Below are 27882 nucleotides of genomic sequence, written 5' to 3'. Positions count from 1 at the left end.
GATTAGGATCACCGCAGACATGGCAAAGTCCCTTCCCCTTCTTATGAGAATTCTTCTTGAAGTTGGTAGAATGTGATGGCTTGTTCTTTGTATCAAACTTGCCTTTGCCCTGAGTTTTGATCTTGTTATTTTTGAACTTGTTGGGCTGGAAGTTCTTCTTCTGTACCATGTGGGCACTAGAACCTCCCTCAGCAACTCGAGCACGTGTGTCTTTTGCTCTCGCCTTCTCTTCAACAGAGATCTGCAACGGAAAACTCCTGTCTCTTGTGTTTCAGGGAAGTAGCAAAATTGTTCCACGAAGGTGGAAGCTTGGCAATGATCCCTCCGGCAACAAATTTGTCCGGCAACACACACTTGAAGTACTCAAGTTCTTTTGCGAGAGACTGTATCTCATGAGCCTGCTGTACAACAGGGCGCTCATCAGTCATCTTGAAGTCATAGTATTGCTCCATGACGTACAACTCGCTGCCGGCGTCCGAGGCACCAAACTTGGCCTCGAGCGCAGCCCACATGTCCTTGCCGTTGTCAAACGACATATATGAATCCACAATTGAGTCATCAAGAACACTCAGAAGAGCGCCTTTAAAGAGGGTATCGATCTTCTCAAAAGCTTCCAGCTGTGCTGGATTAAGATCGCCCTCAGGCTTGCCCTTGGTGGCGTCATAGCAGCCCATGGTCTGAAACAAGTAGACTGCTCTCGTGCGCCACCTCTTATATTGCGTCCCCTTAAAGGCAGGAGGCTTCAGATGCGCAGCAAAACCACTCGGAGTAAATTGCCTATAATCAGGTTTTTGGATTGTTGGAAATATGAGCAAATTACTACGAGATTTAATCCGAATAAATAGAAGATAAATCATGACTACAACAGCATACATTAAACTAATCATGTGAACTAGCATAGCAGATGAACAAATCACATCTAGGGCACATACTAGAAACATGAATTCTACCACGATCTCGAACAGGAAGGATAGAATCACATACGGTGCAGCGGGAGCAGCACCGCCGGCATTGACGTTGTCGCCCATGTCGTCGAGGATGAGGTTGCCGAGGTCGGGGAAGAAGTCGTCGTTCGCGAAGTCGTCACTGCCAGCAGTCGCGCGAGTGCGCTCCCCAAAAACCTGACCGCCCCTCTCCCGTAAAGGATCACGAGAGGCGGGCTTCCGGAGGCCTGCTGTTCCTTCTCCCGGTGCACGCCAAAAGGAGGGATGGAGAAGAATTGCTTGGCGGCGCAATGATCTGGAACGGTGGTGAGAGACCATACGAAGCGGCGGCTAGGGTAGACGTCTGCCTGACTATATAATGCGGGCCGGGTAGGTCGTGGGAGTAGACCCCACGTCCGAGTCGTCACGATCCAAAAGAATCGGAAATGGTTCAGTAATTAACGCGTCCGTTAATTATTAATTAATGACTCATTAATTTTTCCAAGCAACAAAATATAGACAACGTGCATAGCTCTGTCCTCGGCTCGGCTCAATCCCGCTACCCGCGGCGCGTCGTGATGAGGCGTGGCGTGGCGTAGCGAGGCGAGCGAGGAGGAGGAGCGCGCGTGTAGGTCTCCTCTTCTCATGCTCATACAAGTGGTAGAAGAGCTCACCTTATAAAGAGGTGCAACTCTCTCTCAACTTATGAGGTGGGACTAAACTTTAGCCTCACTCACTCTACTCACATGTGTGCATGAATGGGCCAAGAGAATTTCAGAATTTTAGTTGGGGTTTGGGCCAAAGGCCTACTAGCAAAATTCCAACACAGTGCACTCGCCGGCGACGACTAACAGATGGTTGAGGAGTTAGGAGTAGAACCACCTCAGAAGGAGGAAAGCACCGCCTCTCGCCTCTGGCCGTCGCAAGTCCTAAGTCGCACGCGCACCCTGCACGCGGATGAACGACTACTGCTAGTATATATAGAGATGGCCTTAGAAGGTATGATGAAGAGAATTGGAAGGCCCAGTTGCTGACCATACATTTGCTGGCTAGTGGATAGAACAAGAAGGCCATGGATCAATGAGGTGGCGCGATCCAAACCCTTGATGGCTGGTGGACATCCCTAGGGCGCTTATTAAAAGTGGAGAGCATAAGAAGGCCATGGATCAATGAGGTGGCGCAATCCAAACATTTGATGGCTAGTGGGCATCCCTAGGGTTCTTCATCTAAAAAAAGTTTCTTTATACTGCTTCTGCAGCCCAACTACATCGTAAATCAACACATATTTTTCAAATCATCAACAAATAATAATTCAATTCCACAAATACATTTTTCCCCATTTCATTTCAACTCAAGAACCAGCCAGAAAACAAATCGCAAATTCTCAAGCAACATGTTTCTTTTTATAAAAATGTTGAAAATATGGACCGACTCTTTATGCAATTAACCAAGACAATTTTCCCTGTATTGTACATGATTTTGCATTGAACGGGCCATGCATGTAATACTTCAATTAGATTTGAACGTGCCATGCATCTAGTACCATATCCATACGTAACAAATGATGAGATCATAAGACCGGCAATGCTACACAGCTACAGGTCTAGACTGATTCCAGTTGTGAATTTTGAAAGTTCATCAGCCACAACACACTAAGCATATGCAATTTGAGATGTGGCTCATTTCTTGATTGACAAACTTGCAAATAGACCTGCTCTATAATCCACAGGCGCCCATTTAAGAGAGGTTCATGGAAATATGCAACTAATTTGCAGGTGCAACTTTCAAACCTATTCAGATTTCATATCACTCTCGCTTGAGAATTCACTTATGTACAGCAGAACAATAGACAGGGCCAACAAATTATCACACAAGTTTGCGCTACGCTAGTCTTGTTGGCAGACGACCGCAAACATCACGGTATCCTAGTGCGGAGCTACTGGATCAAGTCGCTTTGAGCTTGGATTGCACAGCTCAGGCCATTACTAATTTTCATGGACTCGTCGTGCGTCTTGTGCTTCTTCAGAAACTGAATGGTAATCAAGAGGAGCAAACAGCGCCTGCGTTGAACACAAAACAAGCTCAATTACAACCAAGAGTCGCTATAAGGTCCATCCGTCCGTCCTCTCACCCTCTGCAAGATCAAACTTGCTCCCCCATCTCCAGCATAGATTTTCTTCCCTTGAGCGTCATCTTGTAACAACGATGACTCCCAGCCTTTTCTTTTCTTCACATATATATGCTCTCCTGTAACATCAAAGGACCACCGAGTCAGGTCTCTCTCTCTGATCAACACAGTACAAATACAAAGATGCATGCCGACACAATACTTCAAATTGCACAGCTGTCTAACAAGGACCTGTCGGTGAGTTGTAAAAAAACAAAAGCTTCCTCTACAAAATGCAGACCGAGCTTCCAATTCTAGTAAACAAAGACACCTATAAAGCATTGCCAGCTTGGAAATAAATACTTCGCCGGACATAATATTTTGAGCAAACAACAACAAAATACAGAAGCTATCATACATATAGAGCAAGCGAAAATTCATAGACAACCATAAAGCAAGCTTCGTGCGAAAGGAAATCATGAATTGTGAAAGAAAATCATGAATCTGAAAACCAAGGCAGGAGAGACTGAACTCAGTGTCACATCTGATCTTATGTTGAATCATCAAAACAAAATGCTCAACCATGAACCTGATTCGTATTCGTTTAGATTTAGTCAAACTGTATGACATCAGAACTAGCAGGAGTAGGAAGGCATCCTTGGAAATAAAAACCACTCCATATTGAGATCATGGTACACAAACCACTTATATACTGTCACAATTTCAGGAAGGAGGAAGGCAGGTAGTGGTGATACTACACCCTGAAGCAAACAATGGTAGCATCATAATTACCAAACAGATAGACCAACAAGCAAAGGAACAAAACAAGAAACGGTAGCATCGTCATTATGCAAGGACATACTATAGCAGCCTGACCAGACATAGAAATGGCACAATGAACATGAACGCAAATCGATCACCATAGCCGTGGCTCGATGGACACAACAAGCTCAGAGCAACCACCGGAGGCAGGGAGTGGAGGAACGAGAGGACCTCACCGTGGCCGTTTTTGTAGCCAATGCCAAACAACACCGTCACATGGAAGCAGTAGCGCCGCGAAGCCTGGCATGATGAACACCTTGTTGTACATAACTTGGATGTTTCATGATCAAATCACAAAAAATATGTGTACATAACTTGGATGTTTCATGAGGCAAGTAACATGTGTATGAAAAACAAAAATTTGATCTGTACAATATGAAATGCTTATCATGATGAGTGGGACCAGGAATCAATGAACAAACTGAACCCAAAAGTCACCCATCAAGATTACCATACAAGATAAAATGAAATACCACTTATGCAAATGCATTACCATCATTATTCTTTTTTCGGTAAACTAAAACTCAGAGATAGATGTTACAAACAGATAAATCGGCAAGAATGAGGAAATATCAGCAACTCGTTCAACATACAAAAATCAACATGACTAAGTAATCAACACAAGCAGAGAAACAGAACAGGCACCATTCCATTTCAGAAAAACAAAGATAAGCTCAAGTTCCAGCAGAAGGGAACTAGTCCAGATTTCATAAGAACCCAGCAGCAATACACGTCCAAAGCAACAAGCAGATGACCAAAATATGGCAGCTTAATAACAGGAAATGCTTAGAAATAATCACCTATTTTTTAAACCGGCAAATGCTCTCAACCAGATATTGATACTACTGTCTATCACCAGCAACTAGCTCTCCCACGGCCGAAAAAACAGAAAATGAATATATGTCGTCACTGGAGGAGAAGAAAACAGATAATTAGTTTCCAAAAGTTGTACCAAATAAACAACAAGAAACATTAGTTTTTTAGAGCAAGTTTTAGCGATGTTTAAAACATAGCCACATAGTTTGCGAACAGATGATAACTTTGCTGCAGTGCGAAGAGCAAATGCTGAAAACAGTGCAGGTGTTGACAATTAATTGTAGCTGTAGCATCTGCTCGTTGCTTTTAACAGGATGTCCAGGGACATATATGAGGTAGTCATCCTCGAATGGAAGGGACCAAGCTGATTAGCATATGCTGTTATTGATAATTAATTGTAGCTCTAGCATATGTTGTTGCTTTTAACAGGATGTCACAACCCTAGTCAGTGCATGCATTAGAGTGTTTGCATCATGTTTAAATTTCACTTAAACTTGAAATGGGGATGTTCAAACCCTAGCACCAAATGGTACTCAACTAGGTTCAATCCAAAATCTTTTTCAAAGAACCCAAAATGCCCTTTGAAAATGTTCATGATTTCTGATAAAGGTGAAAACCTCTGCCAAAGATGATGAATATATTTCCAGGACATTCTGGATCTTTGAATTAACTCATATCGTATTTGAATTGGAGCATTTAAATGCTCTAATAATTCTGAAACTTGTTCTGGGTTGTTGGAAATAATCCAAACACTGCCCACCATTATTTTCAGTATTTTACAAAATGGATTAGTATTTTTGCTAATTCAAAACAGAATAAAAGAAAATAGAAAACAAAAAGAGAAGATGGAGAGGGAACTAACCTGGGCCACCTACCTGTAGCAGCAACCCAGCAGGCAGGCCCAGCCCAGCTGGCCCCTGCCAGTCATCCCGTACCTCTACCAGTAGGCAGAGGCAGGGCAGCGAGCGCACGCGTCCGAGCGGCCACCTCTTGCTTCGCCGTGTCGACGCCTCCTTCCTCCCAACCCCGCACCCAGGAGACGTGGATGAGGCTGTGCTGATCCCCCTTCTCCCTTGGCCATTTCCCCTCTTCCTCCTCATTCTTCGCCCGAACAGAGAGTCCCGCCGGCCATCGCAGCGCGCAGCTCACTGCCGACGTGGCCACTGGCCTCCCCTCGCCTCCCCACCTTGCGCGAGAGCTCCTCCTCGCCGTCCTCTTCCTCATCGCCGAGCCGCACGATGCCGGAAGCCCCGTATCGTCGTCCTCGCCGCAGTCTTCATCGCCGACCACCCGAGATCGCCGACCACGCCCTCGAGATCACCGTGAGCCCCTGTTCCGTTTCCCCTACTCCCGTGCTCTAATTCGACCTCTAGCCGCCGCACCACTGCCGGCCATGGCACCGCCCCGAACACAGCTGCCGCCGCTCGCGTCCGAGCCCGCCAACGCGCTCAACACGTCTCCAGGAGACGAACACAACCACCCCCACATCTTGCCGTGCACCACAATGCGAACCCGCACGGAACCGTGCTCCGGCCACCGCCGCGAGCTCCGTTCCGGCGAGCTCCGGCGCCCCTGCAGCCACCCACCTGCTCCTCTGGTTGCGGGAGAGCGCGGGCTACACTCTGGTGGTCTTCGCGCGTCCAGCCGCCGCCTGTAGCATGTTCCCGAGCGTCGCTGCCGCGTTCGTGTGCTCGCCGGCGTTCAAACTCCGGCGGGCTGACATGGCACTTGCTTAATTAGCACTAATCACATATTAGTTTAACCCCAAGGATCAATGACAGACGGGCCCCACCGGTTTAGTTAACCAGCTAACGTAATTAGTTAGAATTAATCTAATTCGACTGGACCCACGCGTCAGCATTGACCTTGCTGACGTGTACGTTGACCAGGCCCACCTGTTTGTGACCATAGCTTGCACTTTGTCACCGACGCGTGGACCCCACACGTCAGGTTTGACCTGGACCCGTCCTGTTGTCTGGCTGACGTCACAGTGACGCAATGATGAGGTCATAAATGCTTTTCTGGATTTTAAATAAATCAGAAATGATTTATTTAATTCAGAAAATGTCCTAAACTTCAAAAAATCATAGAAAATAAACAGTAACTCCAAATGAAATAAATTATATATGAAAAATTATCAGAAAAATCCAATCTATCCATCTATACCATTTTCATGCATCTTAGAACAACTTAAGGCCACTGTTTAGGACAAATCAAATGAATGGTATTTAAATAACCACATGTGGAGTTTGAATTTGAACTTTGGGTTCAAACCAACTTCATTTAATTGTGTTGCTAGTTGCATTAGCTCAATCAACAACATATTGCCATGTCATTATCATGCATCATGTTGTGCATTGCATTGATTGTGTTTCTTCTCTGTTGCCGGTGGTTGTCCCCTCTCGATAGACGTTGTACCGACGCTGTGATCGTTGACACTGATGAAGACCCAATGATATCTTCAGAAGTGCCCGGCAAGCAAAACTCCCTTGTTCATTCCGATACAATCCCACTCTCTCGCTCCTGCTCTCTTTTACTGTATTAGGACAACAACGTTTCAACTGTTACATGCTGCGGTAGCTGAACCCCTTTCCTCTGCATGACCTGTCATTTCCACAGTAAATAGATGAAACCCACTAGCATGAGTAGGAGTTGTTTGAGCCCTGATGTGCCTACTCATTCATGCTTGTTGTCATGCCTGCTACTGCTTAGAGTTGAGTCAGGTCTGATTCATCGGGAATGAATTGGAACGTGGTGAACATGCCCTACTGTTGAGAGCTAAGTGTGTGAACATGATTTGGTAAAGGTAGCGATGAGAGGCCATGTAGGAGTACATGGTGGGTTGTCTCATTGTAGCCGTTCTCAGGAACTGAGTTCTGTGCTTGTGATCCATGAACAGTTACTACCACACATTGGGTTCCGGTAACTCGGCCCCTCTCGGCTTATTAATCAACTTGATCTCTGTCCAGGAGTTGCAACTAGTTTCTAGTGTTTGTAGGTAGTGTTAGTAGTCTACCAAGTGGCACCCGATACAGGTGGGCTTGGGACAGACTAGGCACAGTGGCACGGTGTACCAAGTGGCACCCGGATGGTGTGCTTGGGAACCCTGCACACATTGTTTGGGGCCATGAGCAATACCCGGCCGGATCTCCTTGCGGATGGAACCCGGGTAGACGATAAACCTGGACTAGACTTGTTGGTTAGTCAGGTCATGGCCGACTCCCTCGCCCGGCTTCCGCTTGAAGGTTGCCGAGGTACATGACATGTACAGGACGATAAGTGGCGAGAGCGTATGTGAAGAAGTACACCCCTGCAGGGTTATCATTATCTATTCGAATAGCCGGATTCCTCGGATATGGAAACTTGGACCCCTTGCATAGTTCATAGACAAGTGAAAGTGGATACTCTAAAATGCGCAAGATAAGCGTGAGTGCTATGGATGGCGTTCTCGTAGGGAGACGGGAGCGGGTCCATAGTGGTGTATTGATATGGTGAATATGTGGACTCGTGTGCGCCACCTCAAAAGAGTTACTTGCAGTCGTAGTTCAGGTTAGCCACTGAGTCAAAGCTGGCTTGCTGCAGTTAAACTCCACCACCCCCTTTGTTGATACCGATGCATATGTAGTTAGTTCTGATGTAAGTCTTGCTGGGTACATTTGTACTCACGTTTGCTTAATTTACGTTTTGCAGAGAGACTTCAGTCTCGCTAGTAGTTCCACGTGGACTTCGACGTTTAGCTTGTTACCTCAGCTACGATCTTGTACCCTTGGGAGGGTCTTGTAGATAGTCAGGCTCCTCAGTCTTCTTCATTTTTAGTTGTCTGTACTCAGACAAGTTAAGCTTCCGCATGTGCTTTGACTTGTATGCTTTGAATGTTGGGTCATGAGACCCATGTTTGTAATATCTCGCTCCTCGGAGCCTAAAAAGCACCGATACGGCCAGAACTGCCGATTTGCCGTCCTGATACGGGGGGACACGGGGATACGCCCAGATACGGCTGGATACGCGTATCCCGCAGTATCCCATCTTTTTGGAATTAAAAAAAAAGAAATAAAATCGAGATACGGCCTAGATACGGCGTGGACACGGTGGGGACTCAGCAGCCAGACTCCAGCGACCATGCTGCTGCCCAGTTATCCTCCCGATTGCAACCATGGTCAAGCAGGTAACCTCAATGGCTGCTAGCAAGGAAGGAGATCTTGGTAGAGAAAGATGGCAAGGCGGCCGCCAACAAGGAAGAAGCTCCGGCAGGAAGAAAGATGGGGAGTGTGGTGGCCAACGAGGAAGAAGATGGGTGATGGAAGCTGCTGATTTGGCGGCGCTATCGTTTCCTTTCTTCACTGGCGGCTGGAGAAAGGGAGTACGAGAATGGGAGGTTGGGGTCGGCTGGAGCAGCTGGAGTGCTACTAGTCTAGGGTTTTCTGGAATTGGGCCTTACATGGGCTCTAAGTGGATGGACAGCTACATGGGCTCTAAGTGGACGGACAGCTACATGGGCTGTGAGTGGACTGCTCTCAGTCTTTCATGAATAGAAAGGAGACAATATATATCCAGTACTAAAAAATTCTCATTAGATCTTAATTCAAATTTATTTTTCTATATACTTTCATATTTATTTTTCTAAATACTTATATACCCCGCCGTATCCCCGAATGGCTGTTTTTGGAAAATGCCGTATCCCGTATCCCCGTATGCGTATCCCCGTGCTTCCGTCCCCGTATCCGTGCTTCTTAGCTCGGAGCCTAATGAATAAATACTCTGAGTCGTAGAGTCTTGTTGTGATGCCATGTTGTATTGCACATATTGAGCATATTGTGTGTATGATTGAAATGCTTGGTATATGTGGGATCCGACAACCTAGTTGTTTATCCTTGGTAGCCTCTCTTATGGGGAAATGTAGTCTTGTGCTTCGATGAGCCATAGTAGTCCGCTACAGCCCGGTTCACCGGAGTCCTGCTAGCCCAGCACTACTGCTCCGGAACACTTGACTGGCCGGCATGTGATTCACTTCGTTCCTGTGTTTTTTCCTTTGGGGAAATGTCGCGCGGTGACATCCGGAGTCCTGCCTAGCCTGCTACAGCCCGGGTTCCCGGAGTCATGTTAGCCCAATGCTACAGCCCAGATTCGCACGCTGCTGACCGACATGCTCGATGTTGATTCATGTATGCCTATCCCCGTAAGTTAGTGCCACTTTGGGTTCATGACTAGTCATGTCGCCCCGGGTTCTCTGTCATATGGATGCTAGCGACACTATCATATACATGAGCCAAAAGGCACAAACGGTCCCGGGCCATGGTAAGGCGACACCCGTGGGAATATCGTGTGTGAGGCCGCAAAATGATATGAGGTGTTACCAGCTAGATCGATGTGACTTGGAATCGGGGTCCTGACAGCTTCGGTATCAGAGCCTGACTGCCTGTAGGATTATCAAGCCAAGCTGGTCGAGGTTAAGTCTAGAAATGCTTTAGTTATATAAGGGAATTGATTGTGGGATGGAACGTAAGGCTCTTTTTACTCCTTATACCGCATGCCCTCTGATCTGAGTCACCATCTTATCTTTTCTACGCGGTTAAGAACTAGGCTTCTCTTCTATCTCTCAGGATGGCGTGTTACTAAATGTAGTTGCCTAGGATTGTTGAGTTTAAGCCTCAGTTCAGTTCCTACTACTTCCATATGTTCATAGCTGGCCTCAGAACCTTGATATTGTGATGTTGAGTGGTTATGCCACTATTTTGCAGGATGTCTCAAATATTTTTGAGCATTTACAGCCGTTATGTTGTCCAAGTCACCCCAGGTTTCTAAATAGTCTGATGCACTTGCAAATCTTTCCTCCATGTTTCCGTTGTGTTTTTGGGCCAGATTAAGCACACTAATCGGTGTGTTGAGGTACTCTGTTGCCTTGGTGTGTATGTTGGAGTTGGTACTATGACCCTAGGTGTCCTCGAGAATTTAGCAATGCTTCCGTATCCCCGGTGTGATGATTTTGGCCATCATTCTTGAAAGCATCCCGTGATGCCATTTAGTAGTAGGTATTCTACTCCTGTGTTCTTGACCCAAGAATCACTCTGTTCACTTCCTGCTGATATTGTTGCTAGTTCCTTTAGGATATTAGTAACCTTTGCAATAGTCCTCGAGGTCCGTGGTATTTCCTTCTTCCAAATACCATGAACTGCTTATGGCAGAAGTTCTCTAAACGAAAAGATCACAACAAGAGTGCTCTTGACAAGTTCTCCTTTCAAATTGTGAATCTGCCAGTCCTTCTTCTTTTGCATGGGTTATCCGGAAGAAACATGTTGAACTTGGTTCGACATACTAATCTATGCATCCACAACTCAGAAAGTTATATGTTCCTTGAGTTGACCCTCCTCGGCTGTATTCCGACCCTAGTCTATCAATTGATAGTCAGGAATAGTTGTGCATTCGTGTTCATCGATGCCTATTATTCTTGTGGTCTGTCAAGCCATTCTATTCTAGAATGACTAGGAGAAACAAACTCCAGCACCTCATCCATTTCTTGGATTGGTCAAAGTAGTTGTATTCCGCAGATCAAAATGCCAATCCAGCTTTTGTTCTGCTCTACCTCGGAGTATTACCCCCTTTATGTCAGGATTGCCATGAGAATTGCACCACCTCTTATGAATTCCTGACGAAGTGATACTTCTCGCCATCATTATCCATTCCTCGGTTCCGTGTTGTTGTAACTGGAATGCCGACAAGTGAACTGTGATGTGTGAAATCAATACTTCTAGCAACCTCGTTGCTTGGTAGTTAATGGAAAATACCCCCACTTAGCGTGCTGGTTATTGAATCATCATCCTAAGATTGATCGTGCTACCTAGTCCTTATTTCCGGTGCACTCTTCGATCAATGAGTTAGGATTGTGTCAATCCCTCACTCTTTTGATCATATCGTCTTGCCCTGAAAAGCAAGATTGTTCTCGAACTTAGTGACATATCGGTGGTTCGTGATTTTCCGAATATCTTCTCGGAGGTATCCCCAGGTTGTCACCTGACCGCTATGTTGAGTTCGTGATCAAGTTGGTTTCTTGCAAACCAGCCATTCTCCAAGAATCTGTGCCGGTTAACCCCTGAGCTAGTTGGTTAAGCTAAACAAGAATTTGGAGAGTTGGAAGATAAAAGCTTGCCAGCTTAGTTCATGTTAAGGGATATCTTTTTGTGTGTCTGTGTGTTGAAGAAAGATGATATCTGCATCGATTGGTCCTCGTGATCAGTTGTTGGTTCTATTGCCTTGTCAAAACCTTGACTTGAATATGGGCTATCGTCAAGTCGAATCAAAACCAAAGATGTTCGTAATGTTGTCTGACTCTTGGTTGATCCCTCGAGCATGCCCCATTACATCTTTTGGTTTGACCAACGCTATCTCTGTGTTCGCATGATGGTGGAAGTCCAATGATATGGAAATCCCGATGAGTTGTTGTTGAGCCCATCAGCAGCATTTTGTCTCCCCCATGATTCATGTTGAACATCAACCTAGTGTTGAAAATTTTGTAAGCAATGCCTTCGTGTTCCGTTCATGAAGCTTATGCTTGGATGGAAGAAGTGACTTCCTCGAATTCATGTGCATTTGGTGCAAGTTGCCGCCGTGAGTTCGAGAAGGACTGTTTTGTTTCCTCTGGTACCATCCCAAGTCAGTTATGCATGTGCGAATGTATTCTATGGTTTGGTAGATTAATTACCTCCACTCCATATGTATTCCCTAGCACACCAAGCCACTGATTGATTTGTTTAAAGAAAAGAAGTTTTTGAGTGCTAACCCTTAAGGAACCAAAGGTACATGCGCAGGACTTCGCTCTCCACAATGATGGTTCCAATCAGAACTCGGTAGTGTTTCGTTGTAAGACTACTATGTGGTCATGCTTGTCTGCGACAACGTGTTCACATGTATGCAGCAGAACCAGCTCATGTTTTGGAGCTTGCTATCTTAGTTCATTCCTCGAGAATCTCGCAATGCCATCTCGTCGACTTGTGTTGCAAACTTTCTTTTGCAGACATGATGTCTGAAATATCCTGTTACCAACCAGATCTGAATCTTAGGCAGATATGATGGTTGAAAAACTCCCAACATTTGCATTTTATTCCCAGCTTGCACCGCCATTGAGCCAATTCCCCATGGGCCGCCCTTCTCAATAATTGTTGTTCAGGATCATCTTCAAAAGTGATCCTACCGTGAGCCCCATCCATTTCCGATGATAAGCTAAAAATCATCCACTGTGTTGTCTTCAACAAGGTAGTCCACATCATCCATCCTAGTAGGAGTATGCCATTCTTTGAACCCCTTCCAACGATCGATTGTGATTACCTCAGGCTGGTATAAAGAGTTTCAATGATCTTTGTATCAAAAGTAATTCTTTTTGCCACTTAAGGGAATAGCTTTACGAGTCACCTTTCCCTAAGGTGTCCCATTATGGAATCATGGCAATTACCTCCTCGCTACTTTGAAACCATGCAGCATCCTCTTCAGCATGGAATTTTCGCCTACCCTGTAGAACCTTGTCGTCTACCTCTTTCCATCGCTCCTCGTACGTGTTTTTATCTCTCAGCTCAAGAGATGTTTCCACGTCTCGTTCCGTGAGTTGATCCTCTGATCATTAAGATGATCCATTCCCGTGGAGTTATCTCGCTCTTCTGTCCCCGTGATGGGTGAAGATCTTAAAAGCAAGGATGTCAAGTTCAAGATGATACAATAAATCAATATCTTCGATGAGGACAGTTGGATCGTGAAGATTGTTCTAGTTTGCGTCCCCCCCTTCATCTTACCCTACGCTTGAATCTCGGGACGAGATTCTTGTTTAGTGGGGGTGAGTTGAAACAACCCTAGTCAGTGCATGCATTAGAGTGTTTGCATCATGTTTAAATTTCACTTAAACTTGAAATGGGGATGTTCAAACCCTAGCACCAAATGGAACTCAACTAGGTTCAATCCAATTTTTTTTTCAAAGAACCAAAATGCCCTTTAAAAATGTTCATGATTTCTGATAAAGCTGAAAACCTTTGCCAAAAATGATGAATATATTTCCAGGACATTCTGGATCTTTAAATTAACTCATATCGTATTTGAATTGGAGCATTTAAATCCTATAAATATTTTTAAATGCTCTAATAATTCTGAAACTAGTTTTGGGTTGTTGGAAATAATCCAAACACTGCCCACCATTATTTTCAGGATTTTACAAAATGGATTAGTATTTTTGCTAATTCAAAACAGAATAAAAGAAAATAGAAAACAAAAAGAGAAGATGGAGAGGGAACTAACCTAGGCCACCTACCTGTAGCAGCAACCCAGCAGGCAGGCCTAGCCCAGCTGGCCCTTGCAAGTCGTCCGTACCTCTGCCAGTAGGCAGAGGCAAGGCAGCGAGCGCACACGTCCGAGCGGCCACCTCCTGCTTCGCCGTGTCGACGCCTCCTGCCTCCCAACCCCGCGCCCAGGAGACATGGATGAGGCTGTGCTGATCCCCCTTCTCCCCTGGCCATTTTCCCCTCTTCCTCCTCTTTCTTTGCCCGAATAGAGCCCCGCCGGCCACCGCAGCGCGCAGCTCACCGTCGATGTGGCCATTGGCCTCCCCTCGCCTCCCCACCTTGCGTGAGAGCTCCTCCTCGCCATCCTCTTCCTCATCGCCGAGCCGCACGATGCTGGAAGCCCCGTATCGTCGTCCTCACCGCCATCTTCATCGTCGGCCACCCGAGATCGCTATCGTCGTCCCGGCCGCACCAGACCTCCCCTGAGCTCTCGGACCACGCCCTCGAGATCACCGTGAGCCCCTATTCCATTTCCCCTAATCCCGTGCTCTAATACGACCTCTAGCCGCCGTTCCACCGGAGCCGAAAGCTCACCACTGCCAGCCATGGCACCGCCGCGGCCACAGCTACTGCCGCTCGCGTCCGAGCCCGCCAACGCGCTGAACACGTCTCCAGGAGACGAACACAACCACCCCCACGTCTTGCCGTGCACCACAATGCGAACCCGCACGGAACCGTGCTCCCGCCACCGCCGCGAGCTCCGTTCCGGCGAGCTTCGGCGCCCCTGCAGCCACCCACCTGCTCCTCTGGTTGCGGGAGAGCGCGAGCTACACTCTGCTGGTCTTCGCGCGTCCAGTCGCCGCCCGTAGCACGTTCCCGAGCGTCGCCGCTGCGTTCGTGTGCTCGCCGGTGTTCAAACTCCGGCGGGCTGACATGGCATTTGCTTAATTAGCACTAATCACATATTAGTTTAACCCCAAGGGTCAATGACAGACGGGCCCCACCGGTTTAGTTAACCAGCTAACCTAATTAGTTAGAATTAATCTAATTCGACTGGACCGACGCGTCAGCATTGACCTTGCTGACGTGTACGTTGACCAGGCCCACCTGTTTGTGACCGTAGCTTGCACTGTGTCACCGACGCGTGGACCCCACACGTCAGGTTTGACCTGGACCCGTCCTGTTGTCTGGCTGACGTCACAGTGACGCAGTGATGAGGTCATAAATGCTTTTCTGGATTTTAAATAAATCAAAAATGATTTATTTAATTCAGAAAATGTCCTAAACTTCAAAAGATCATAGAAAATAAACCGTAACTCCAAATGAAATAAATTATATATGAAAAATTATCAGAAAAATCCAATCTATCCATCTATACCATTTTCATGCATCTTAGAACAACTTAAGGCCACTGTTTAGGACAAATCAAATGAATGGTATTTAAATAACCACATGTGGAGTTTGAATTTGAACTTTGGGTTCAAACCAACTTCATTTAATTGTGTTGCTAGTTGCATTAGCTCAATCAACAACATATTGCCATGTCATTATCATGCATCATGTTGTGCATTGCATTGATTGTGTTTCTTCTCTGTTGCCGGTGGTTGTCCCCTCTCGATAGACGTTGTACCGACGCTGTGATCGTTGACACTGATGAAGACCCAATGATATCTTCAGAAGTGCCCGGCAAGCAAAACTCCCTTGTTCATTCCGATACAATCCCACTCTCTCGCTCCTGCTCTCTTTTACTGTATTAGGACAACAACGTTTCAACTGTTACATGCTGCGGTAGCTGAACCCCTTTCCTCTGCATGACCTGTCATTTCCACAGTAAATAGATGAAACCCACTAGCATGAGTAGGAGTTGTTTGAGCCCTGATGTGCCTACTCATTCATGCTTGTTGTCATGTCTGCTACTGCTTAGAGTTGAGTCAGGTCTGATTCATCGGGAATGAATTGGAACATGGTGAACATGCCCTACTGTTGAGAGCTAAGTGTGTGAACACAATTTGGTAAAGGTAGCGGTGAGAGGCCATGTAGGAGTACATGGTGGGTTGTCTCATTGTAGCCGTTCTCAGGAACTGAGTTCTGTGCTTGTGATCCATGAACAGTTACTACCACACATTGGGTTCCGGTAACTCGACCCCTTTCGGCTTATTAATCAACTTGATCTCTGTCCAGGAGTTGCAACTAGTTTCTAGTGTTTGTAGGTAGTGTTAGTAGTCTACCAAGTGGCACCCGGTACAGGTGGGCTTGGGACAGACTAGGCACAGTGGCAGCTGTACCAAGTGGCACCCGGATGGAGGGCTTGGGAACCCTACACACATCGTTTGGGGCCGTGAGCGACACCCCGACCGGATCTCCTTGCGGATGGAACCCGAATAGGGATAAACCTGGACTAGAGACTTGTTGGTTAGTCAGGTCGTGACCGACTCCCTCGCCCGACTTCCACTTGAAGGTTGCCGAGGTACATGACGTGTGCATGGCGATAAGTGACGAGAGCGTGTGTGAAGAAGTACAGCCCTGCAGGGTTATCATTATCTATTCGAATAGCCGGATTCTTCAGATATGGAAACTCGGACCCCTTGCATAGTTCATAGACAAGTGCAAGTGGATACTCTAAAATGCGCAAGATAAGCGTGAGTGCTATGGATGGCGTTCTCGTAGGGAGACGGGAGCGGGTCCATAGTGGTGTATTGATATGGTGAATATGTGGACTCGTGTGCGCCACCTCAAAAGAGTTACTTGCAGTCGTAGTTTAGGTTAGCCACTGAGTCAAAGCTGGCTTGCTGCAGTTAAACTCCACCACCCCCTTTGTTGATACCGATGCATATGTAGTTAGTTCTGATGTAAGTCTTGCTGGGTACATTTGTACTCACGTTTGCTTAATTTACGTTTTGCAGAGAGACTTCAGTCTCGCTAGTAGTTCCACGTGGACTTCGAGTTTAGCTTGTTACCTCAGCTACGATCTTGTACCCTTGGGAGGGTCTTGTAGATAGTCATGCTCCTCGGCCTTCTTCATTTTTAGTTGTCTGTACTCAGACAAGTTAAGCTTCCGCATGTGCTTTGACTTGTATGCTTTGAATGTTGGGTCATGAGACCCATGTTTGTAATATCTCGCTCCTCGGAGCCTAATGAATAAATACTCTGAGTCGTAGAGTCTTGTTGTGATGCCATGTTGTATTGCACATATTGAGCATATTGTGTGTATGATTGAAATGTTTGGTATATGTGGGATCCGACAACCTAGTTGTTTATCCTTGGTAGCCTCTCTTATGGGGAAATGTAGTCTTGTGCTTCGATGAGCCATAGTAGTCCGCTACAGCCCGGTTCACCGGAGTCCTGCTAGCCCAGCACTACTGCTCCGGAACACTTGACTGGCCAGCATGTGATTCACTTCGTTCCTGTGTCTTCCCTTTGGGGAAATGTCACGCGGTGACATCCGGAGTCCTGCCTAGCCTGCTACAGCCCGAGTTCCCGGAGTCATGTTAGCCCAATGCTACAGCCCGGATTCGCACGCTGCTGACCGACATGCTCGATGTTGATTCATGTATGCCTGTCCCCGTAAGTTAGTGCCACTTTGGGTTCATGACTAGTCATGTCGCCCCGGGTTCTCTGTCATATGGATACTAGCGACACTATCATATACATGAGCCAAAAGGCGCAAACGGTCCCGAGCCATGGTAAGGCGACACCCATGGAAATACCGTGCGTGAGGCCGCAAAGTGATATGAGGTGTTACCGGCTAGATTGATGTGACTTGGAATCGGGGTCCTGACACAGGATGTCCAAGACATTTCTCATACAAATTTATACCACTATGACTAACATGCTTGACTATAGAAAACCCGACTAGCTCCTTGGAAGAAAACCCAACAACACTAGCTCCTTAGAAGGAAATCCCGTAGTAAAGATTAATCAAGCTAACCTATAACATAAATTCCATAATGCTAATTCTCAAAACCACCCGTCAAATGCCAAGTCAGCATTGCCATTTTTCTTTCAGAAATTAAAGACATGTCCCGTTTCAGAAAAATAAGGGATGAAGTCGAGTTCCAGCCCAAGGAGAACAATATAAATCCAGCAACACTAGCCAGGGCTGTTGATACGGCGAATCTGTACTGCAGCAAGACAAGTGTGCCTATGACATTACAGACTCAACATGGCAGCATCATACTCAAGGAGTGTCTGTAAAGCAGTTGAACAAAAGATCTTCAAAACACCCCAAACATAAAAAGTTTGACAATATAAGCTTGTTCTCCAGTGACAGCACTAGAGGCCAGTCTTCACAACTTAGAGCTCAAAAACCAGTTTTGGCACGAATTAACAAAGTCTGATTAAAATGCAGCCCTTAAGAAATATATAACCTAAGAGGTCTAGTGCGTGTGAGAGAGAATCGGCACTCCAGCAAGATGTTAACGTGAAGATTGAAGTGAATGGATACAAGAATTAGTTGTATACAGTTTTAATTGAGGCAAGATTTGAAAATCCAGTTCTCACTTTTCATGCAGACAGGAAACTGAAAGAGCTATTTAAGAAAATGAATTTCTCTCCTTGTTAATCATCCCTCCTATACCACGAAATTTCGATTACTATTTTCCCTCGTCAATAAAAAAAAGCCAACATCTTGCTGAAAGCAACTACTACCAATTTTATCCATCTCCTTTACATACATACACAGTACACACATGCAATGCATCAGCCAACAAATAAAAGGCCTTGACCCGATGCTCAAAATGAGACAAGTTTATTTGGTACATGATGCCCAAGCATTCGCCAACCCAAGCAAATCAATGATGATCCATTCAGAAATTGATTCGTGCACTACAAATCAAGGATGAAGCTGTTTCTGAAATGCATTCGTTAATGCACACAAATTCACCATGGCTTGATGGCCGTGGGCACACAGAGCATGGGAGAGAGCAGAGGAGAGGAACCAGTAGCTTACCACATGTGACAGAGTCGAAGAAGAATCAGCTACTGGAGGGGCAGGGCGTGAGGCGTTTGAGTGGAAGAAGAATCTCACGCGTATACCATTCGGCTATCACCTGCATGGGTGAGGAAACCACATGAGTTGTGAAGATCAAATAAATAACAACAAGAAACATGACCCCTTTTAAGACAACTTTCAGTGATGTTTAACACACAGCCACATAGTTTGCTAACGGACGATAACTTCGCTTCAGTGCGAAGTGCAAATGTTGAAAACAAACAGCGTTGTTATTGATCATTAATTGTAGCTCTAGCATATGTTGTTGCTTTTAACAGGATGTCCAAGACATCTCATACAAATTTATCCCAGTATGATTAACATGCTTGACTATAGAAAACCCGACTAGCTCCTTGGAAGAAAACCCAACAACACTAGCTCCTTAGAAGGAAATCCCGTAGTAAAGATTAATCAAGCTAACCTATAACATAAATTCCATAATGCTAAATCTCAAAACCACCCGTCAAATGCCAAGTCAGCATTGCCATTTTTCTTTCAGAAATTAAAGACATGTCCCATTTCAGAAAAATAAGGGATGAAATCGAGTTCCAGCCCAAGGAGAACAATATAAATCCAGCAACACTAGCCAGGGCTGTTGATACGGCGAATCTGTACTATAGCAAGACAAGTGTGCCTATGACATTACCGACTCAACATGGCAGCATCATACTCATGGGCGACGCCAATGATCAGGTCAAGGACCAAGACCAGCTTACCTTGAAGGAGCAGAGCAGGTCAAAGACGAAGAGGAGCACCGGCATTCTTCGGCACCGGTGCTAGGCACCCCCTTGCGCCTCTCCTTGGTGTCGAGCAGCACCAAGCTTCAGTTGACAAACTACTTCCAATTCCCTCTCAAGTACTAGTAAACAAAGACACCTATAAAGCATTGCCAGCTTGGAAATAAATACAACTTCGCCAATCATAATATTTTGACCAAACAACAACTAAATACAGAATCTATCATACATACAGAGAAAGCGAAGATCCATAGACAACCATAAACCAAGCTTCATGCAAATAAAATCATGAATTGCGAAAGAAAATCATGAATTTGAAAACTAAGGCAGGAGAGACTGAACTCAATGTCACATCGGATCTTATGCTGAATCATCAAAACAAAATGCTCAACCATGAACGATTCATTTCGATTTAATCAAACTGTATGACACTGGAACTAGTAGGAGTAGGAAGGCATCCTTGGAAATAAAAACCACTCCATAATGAGATCATGGTACGCAGACCACATATATACTGTCAGAATTTCAGGTAGGAGGCAGGCAGGTAGTGGTGATACTACATCCCGAAGCGAACAAGATCGCTCCATGTGGGTGATGGGAAACTAAGTATATACAGATGCACATATATATTCAGGTGTGCTGTGCTGCTTAGTTGTTGAGTGCGAAGAAGAAGTGTTTCAGACTTTTGAGTGGGATGGGAAGTTTGTATCAGGAAGACTAGTGGTAGAATGATAATTACCAAACAGACAGACCAACAAGCAAACGAGCAAAAAAAAAGAAACAGTAACATCATCACTATGCAAGGACATACTGTAGCAGCCTGACCAGACATAGAAATGGCACAATGGACATGAATGCAGACCAAAATCATGGGCATCCTTGTAATATGGAGGCCATCCTTGAATCTTTCTTGTCTTTGGGGATGAAGAGGGTGCCTTTACCTTCCCTTGAGGGGTGGCTGGGTCGTTGTTCCTGGCCGGCATTGATGAAGAGAAGAGAAGAGACGGGACTCTATTCTTCTGGTCGTTCTCCTCCTCCACGACCAACCCATCCACCCATCCATCCATCCATCAGAGAAGAGAAGAACCATGCGCCTGCCATGGAAAGGAAATACCATGCATCAGGCCAGGTTAGGCCAGGAAGAGGAAATCGAGAGAGAGGGGCGGACCTTGAGGATGGCGTGTGCTGCTGATTGCCCTTGAATTTGAGGAAAAGGAGGAAGAAGGAGCAGCGGGCCTTGACGAGCACTTGGGCGGCGTCCCCGGCAGAGGACTCCATGGTGGCACCTCCAACCTACAGAGAAGAGACGAGGCGAGATGTGGGTCAGAGAGAGATAGGGAGAGAGAGAGAGAGAGATAGGGAGAGAGAGAGAGAGAGAGAGAAGAGGAAGAAGAGGAGAAGGGGAGGAGGGATTCATACCTGTGCTGCGGCCGGTCGCCATGGCCAGAGGGCTAGGGTTCCGGGCGCGAGGATCTGATCTGACCGTGGGCTGCGCTGCTCGAGCGGATCTACGGCGAGCGAGAGGAGGGGAACGGATGGATCACCGGCGGTGGAGTGGAGGCCGGAGTTGGAGCTGGGGTTGGGGGAGAGGACAGAGGTCGGCGGTGGCGGTGGCGGTGGCGGCTGATCTGGAGGGGATTGAGAGAGGAGCAAGACAGAGAGAGAAGCCGCGCGGCCTGGCTGTGGTTTGGTTGCGTTTTCTCTTCTTCCTTTTCTTTTGTGGGCCAAAGCACTCCCTTCCCGCTCCTTGGATTGAATTTTCGTTCAAAATTAGTGCGAGCGGTCGCGTCGACCAAAGCGAAAGGCAGGAACATCCAGGTTTTTTAGCTAAACGCAGAGTGGACGCGCGGGGTGGCACTCCCACGGATCGAGCTCCGGCTCGCTTAAGGGCATGGCCAACGGGCCAACGGGCCATGCATGACCTGGAGCTAGCGCAGACGAGAGACGGTGGAGCTATATACACCAAGAGTACGTCAAAGACGGTGGAGCTATATACGCCAAGAGTAGGTCAAACTACACCACACATGGGAAGGAGGCGAGGAAGAAGACGGCAACCATGAAGGACGGTGGCAGTCAGTTTCTTGGTTGGGTGAAGGAGCAAGAGCCCGGGCGACTTGGAGTTTCGTCGGAGAAAGGACGGTCGCGAGGACGTACGTTGGGCGCGGCGCGGATCGATGCACAAAGATGCCAGCTTTATCTACCTTGTGCGTTTCTCGGCGAGCCGGGGCATGGTCACCGTCGGTGTTGTAGGCCGGCGTGGCTCAGGCCCGGGGGAGGCCTGATGCATGCATGGGTGTCCGCGGTGGTCGTCGCTTTGTCGTCCGTACCGCACGTCACGTCTGCAAAAACAAACAAAGAAAAAGTTAGCTTTTTACCCTAGCTTGTCGGTGGCGAGGTAGACGGTATCCAGCGGCGGTGAGCGCGGTCGTGGGCGGACCGCAGAGAGAGGAGGAGCTGGCATGCATGGCGGAGTTCGGGGAAGACGGCAACCATGCCGGCGGTGGCTCAAATCGCGGCGGCGGGAGTGGTTAATTTGGAGGTCGGGCGACGTACAGCGGAGAAGACGAAAAGAGAGAGAGACCGAGAGAACGTACGTCGTCGGCATTTTTACAGAAAACCCCCTGCTGTTTTGGGTATTCAACCCGCAGTACTATTATAAGTCAACCCGAAGCGGTACTGACAAGAGAGAAAAAGAAATATGCCGATGTGTGTCACCGGCTCACCCCCACACCGATACGCGCCGCCGGTGCATCAGTTGGACGAGGTGCCTGGCCTCCTTGCGAGCTGCGAGCCAAAAAGAAGCAGCGAGGTTCACTCAAAAGAAAAGCAGTGAGGATGAGCCGCGCAGGATCGGTCGGACCTGGGGGCATGCATGGCGCAGGTGGCGGAGGGAGGTTGTGGGCGTCTGAATCGAGTCGGAGGCGAGGCTGTTGGCCGGATCCGGAGCACGGTCCGGCGACTGGGCGGGCGGCCAGATCGGGCGACGGCAGAAGAGCTCCAGGGGGCCCATCCATGGCTGTCCTCACTGACGCCGGGGCTGGGGGGTCCCTGGAGGGCACCAGCGGGCCACGCAGTCGGATCTAGCAGCCGACGGATCGAGACGGAGAGGCGGCGACCTCCGTTGCCAGGCTCCCTAAAGAAAACGTGTGGGAGAGATTAGAGAGAGAAGGGGAAGAGAGGGAGGGGGCGGGCATCGGCTTGGCCTGCTTGTGCGCGGTTGGAGGAGGCAGGGCCCTTACCTCGATCTGGCGCCACGGTCCGTGCGGAGGACAGGAGGAGGGAAGAGAGATGGGGGGTGTGGCACGGATGGAACTGGGGCCGGGGCGGAGAAGAGGAGAGAGCAGCGCTGATGGGGGCGTGGATTGATGACGAGCACGAGCAGTGCTGTGTGGATAAGGGAGCTCTCCGATGGGGATTTTTGTCTATTTTTTATTGATTGCACACCGACCAGAAGCTGCTGGATTGATTTATATTTCCAGTCGATGATTGTGGACCATGTTTTTTTACCCCATGCCCTTTTGTTGTAGTATTTTTTTGGGTGATGCCACGTAAGTTATATTATTGCTGTATTTAAATATTGATATTAGTATATGTAGCAACAGACTGTCGGGATGGTAGCTCTAGCCTCTGCCAACGTTCTAAAAATGTAGCATCCGTTATACTGATATTAAATGTTTTTGGATGCTTCTTTTTCTTGAGCACATACTCCCGTCCATGGTCTCCTTGATCTCAGGATCTGCTTATTCTTAATTATCGATTTGATTTGTAGGATTTACATTAGATTGGCGCGATTTGATGAACTTGAATTGTTTTATGTTGGCCATTATAATTTTTGTGTGCTATCAATTGCAAAGAAAATGTTCTATATGAGCACCGATTTATAATTACATGCCGTTGTTTGTTGTTACAGATGAGTTTAATGTTCGTGCCAAGCCGTTCGGCGTGCACCGGATAGAGAGGGGCCAAGGAAGCAAGCGTCCGGTGGATGGAGAACATGAGGGGACGAATGGCGCGATGTATGTGTCCTTGTGGATAAGGGGCACGCAGCACAATGCGTAGTGGGCGGTGGGTAGTAGACAGTAGTAGGTGCTAGATGTTGTGCTGCACAGACCCGAAGTTGCTAGACGTGCGCCGATTACAACTTGCTGTTATTTGTTGATATAAATACATTATCTGATATAATAATTACTTCAATAAAAAATAAGATTCCTTTTAAAGATTATAATATGTACTACATACAGAGCAGGGGAGATATTTGGGGCTCACCGGTACATGTTGACCATCAAGATATTTCTTAACTCTGTATGTCACCTATGTCTTGGTGAGATTGGGAGGAGAGAGGGAGTGATGATAGCGAGAGTATGACAACGGACGCCGCATCTTGATCGTGTCCTGTTTCACCCCGCACGACAGCTGGGAGGGAAGCACTCCCCTCCGTTGTACCATCTATTGATCCCGCGGCCTGCATATCCCAATCATGGTCCCCAATGAGGCTAGGTAATAATGTCTTGGTAAATGATCATGTTGACGTGAAGGGTGTGCTCCTACTACCGTCGGCAATGTGTCAACAAAAGAGCGCCAAACATTGTAAACTCTTTACTTTCCAGCCATCATTTTTTTCAAGTGGGAAAGTATAAATATGAATAAATGTTAATAGGGAATGAGAGATATAGGAATTAATATATGATCTATTTGAATCTGCTACACGTATACAAATGATGCACAATTATTTTCGCATCAAAGGAGTAGTCTTTTGATCTACTGAACCAATAAATGTTTATATTTTTGTTACTATTTTTACACATGATTTTTGAATATTAACAATTTATTACACATATTCCAATTTCTTTAGGGCGATTTGAAGGGGTAGGTTTTATTAGCAGAGAAGAAGATTACGAGAAGAAGATTACGAGCTTTTGGGGTACAATGGGATCTTCATAAATGGGACCCTTATAAGTCCTACAACCAATTTTAATTGGAAATTCATATTATTCACCATGGTAGGTAAACTATTGAATACCACACGAACTCTCATGTTTATTTTATACCCATTGCAACGCACGGGCTTTTTTGCTAGTTATATGAGAAAAGGAGGAAGGAAGGCGTCGTGGGCGGGTGGGTCCCACTCCCACCGTACATGTTGCGGGCTTTCTTTCTATTTTTTTAGGGAAGGCTTTGTTTCATGAAAGAAGTATTACTACTTATCTCTACTATCTAAAAGAAACGTAACGTTTCCTCTCCCCTCTTACGTCGTCCCACCTTTCGTCTGCCCCTCCACGTACGAGAACCCCCACTCCCACCGATTTTTCTCCCCCCTCCACCGATTTTTCTCCCCCTTCAACCGGTTTTTCTCTCTTACTGAGTTTTTTCGTCTCACGTGAAAACCCCACGTATCTCAAATATGGTAATCAATCAATTCACGTATGGTAAGGCCATAAACTCACGAAAATCTCAAATATGGCAATTATGGTAATAAATCAATTCATGTATGGTAAGGCCATAACCTCACGAAAATGGCAAATATGACAATAATAAATCAATTCACATATGGTAAGGTTATAAACACACGGAAACCAAATAATCAATCTATCTCTGTCATAAACTCACCAAATCTCTTATGTATAAGGCCATAAACTCTCTCTTCTATGGTAAAAAGGCAGCACGCCATTAGCATTGCACCATCCTCACGAGCACAAGATCGCCGGAGCCACCATCACCGCTATGGACCAGGACGAGAAGCAGACTGGCAGCCACAAGTAGTCACATATGGGCACAACCACTCCAGCAATCATGACGGGGCAAGGCGAGGTGACTCCGGCAACTTCGCAGGAGCCGCGATGTTCCACGGTGACAGCGGTGGCAAGGACAACAAACCTACAACGGCTGCCGCTCCAGATGGGTGAGACTAATATGTTGTCCTGGGTCTCTTTGACAATGTCTCATCTTGTGATTGACCAACATATTGAACAAAAAATGTTCTTCTCGAGCAACTCTTTTTGACATGCCTTCAAGCTCTATAGCATCCAGGAAGAAATTGACCCTAAGGAAGAAAAAACACTGAAATTTTATTGCATTAAGATGCTAGGTTGATTTCAATGATGTGATGACTTATTTTAAATTAGGAGATGTGAACTCTGAATCATTTATTTGTTTCGTGTGGCAACTTGTGATAAATTGTGAGATGTGAACTCTGAATCATTTATTTTGTGTGAAGATATGCATTAATTCTAAATGTGAACACAGAGTCATCTATTGAATGAGATATGACTCCTATCTAAGAGGCAAAAAAATCATTTAACTGATTGTCCATGTATTCCTGTTCAAGATAGAAACATTAGTAACTGATGCAGAACCTATGCTTACATGGGATAATGGGATCTCTCAAAATTCTATGCACAAGTTCAGAGTAAGGGATCAGAGGAAAATGCTCAAAATGCACTGGTCAAACACTAAATCTCCCCCCTGCTGTAAGCTGCATGCTGCCTTGCGGAGGAATCGAGTGGAGCAAGGGGATCGAAAGGAGCAAGGGAATACAGGGCACTTGGTCGCCGGGTGGGCGCCGTGTCACCGAGCAGTAGAGGGAGCGGCCGTCAACCAAGCAGCAGCATGAGCCACCCAGGTGCAGAGGGAGGCACTGGGCCGTTGAGCAGCACCAGGAGCCTCCGGCTTTCGAACAACAACGGGAGCCGCCGGACCGCCGAGCAGAAGTGGGAGCCACTAGGGTGGAGAGGAAGCTGCCGGGCAGTCGAGCCGTCGGGCAGCAGCGGGAACCGCCGGGCCTCCGAGCGGCAGTAGTAGCCACCGGGCCGCTGAGCTGCAGCTCTACTTTCGTGTTCTTGCTGCATCGGTGTTTCAGTAATAAGAGTAGCGAGAAGGACGAGCAGCAGGTTCAATATGAACTATGAAGGGTCGAACCAGGTAGATTAGGCATAGAAATTGCAAAACTACCATAGGGGCACAAAGGTCATTCCACGTTGATTCTTTGAATTACAATAATTAAAAATTAATTAGAATACAGATTAGGGCAAATGATCAAAAGATAAAAGAAAAATGGGGCAAATCATCTAATCCTAACTAAAGCAGGGCGAATCATCTAAGCACCAAGTAAAGTGTGGCAAATCATCCAATCTCCCGGTATATTCTAGGACTATCTCACATATTGTTCGACCTAAAGCTCGAGGTGCAAAATTCACAAAATTGAATCAGAGTACAAATGATTCAATCCAATTTAATTTCGAAAGTGATCCAGACACGTCAAACTTAGGGCGATATGTGCAGGACTAGAGAATCCAGCGGTCGTTGCTCGGCCATGGACAAGATTTCTCCGCTGCATTTAATTGTTGTCCGCAATCGTCCAATATTATCGTCCATGTAGCACTGCTCAGTTTATTTTCATGGAGCCGTCGTACAATTATTGGAAAAGTTAGATGTTAAACATATTTTGGGAAAGTATTATCTTGCTAAAGGAATTTGATGTGGTAGCATGCATTAGTCTTCGTTGAACTTGTACAAATCTTTAACCTCCAGAATATTTGTTTCTGTTTTACTGTTTCTGCTTCTGGAATAATATGACTCTATTGATCCTTGGCTTCTTTCTAATCACCAATTAGGATGCAATATAGGAAATCTTGAAATATCAAAACCTCCACCAACCACTCCTTGCTAAGAGAAGCACATTGTGAAAATATACCCCAACTACATGGTTGCGTGCTTGAAATTCCAGTGTGTGTGTGAGGGTGGAAGTGGTTGAGGATGCGACCCGGATGCACTATTGAGAACCGTGTGGATAGATTGGACTAGGGAGGCTACTTGGAGTAGGGCGACGAAGAGGTGGGAATAGTGGTGAAAGAAGAAGAGTGTGATTGAGTGGTGAAACAATAGTCAATAATGTTGTTGTTTTTTGTGGGAGAACAATGTTGTCTGCTGTGCATGAGTATCCTATAAACATACACAATTGATGTTATACTATTGGAATATGTATGGTCTCGTTGCAACGCACGGGCAAATAGCTAGTAATAGAGAAGAAAAGAAAAGGATTTGACGGTCTGCTTCATAAGAGCATCTCCAACAGGCGCCGAACGCGCCGCACGCAAAAAACAGCTTTGCCGCGCGTCCATCGTCTGGTTTGGCGCGGCGCGCGGCGCTGACTCCAGCAGCCGCGCTAACATGCAGCGCGCGCGCGCCGCTCCAGCAGCGCGCAAAAATGCAGCACGCGCGCTCATTTTTACAA

The 27882-nt window shown here is 46.5% G+C and overlaps 1 long non-coding RNA gene across 8 annotated transcripts; it reads right to left on the bottom strand.

The window, feature by feature from the left end:
- Positions 1 to 2582: 2582 nt before the first annotated feature.
- Positions 2583 to 23134, bottom strand: LOC123087060 (uncharacterized). Of its 8 annotated transcripts, none has more exons than XR_006441219.1 (11): positions 22892 to 23134; positions 22513 to 22785; positions 21072 to 22436; positions 20821 to 20945; positions 20594 to 20746; positions 19632 to 19791; positions 18874 to 18973; positions 4653 to 4761; positions 4029 to 4092; positions 3055 to 3170; positions 2583 to 2983 (listed from the first exon to the last, which is right to left on the bottom strand). It is a non-coding gene; the product is annotated as an uncharacterized lncRNA (long non-coding RNA). The 8 variants fall into 8 exon arrangements; XR_006441214.1 differs by having other exon boundaries at positions 2583 to 3170; positions 21072 to 21991; positions 22090 to 22436; positions 22892 to 23132; XR_006441215.1 differs by having other exon boundaries at positions 2583 to 3170; positions 21072 to 21991; positions 22247 to 22436; positions 22892 to 23129.
- Positions 23135 to 27882: the final 4748 nt, after the last annotated feature.

This window comes from Triticum aestivum, chromosome 4A (assembly GCF_018294505.1).
Source record: "Triticum aestivum cultivar Chinese Spring chromosome 4A, IWGSC CS RefSeq v2.1, whole genome shotgun sequence".
Taxonomy (NCBI): domain Eukaryota; kingdom Viridiplantae; phylum Streptophyta; class Magnoliopsida; order Poales; family Poaceae; genus Triticum; species Triticum aestivum.
Note: the sequence above shows the minus strand (reverse complement) of the source record. Positions and strands in the feature narration are given on the sequence as shown.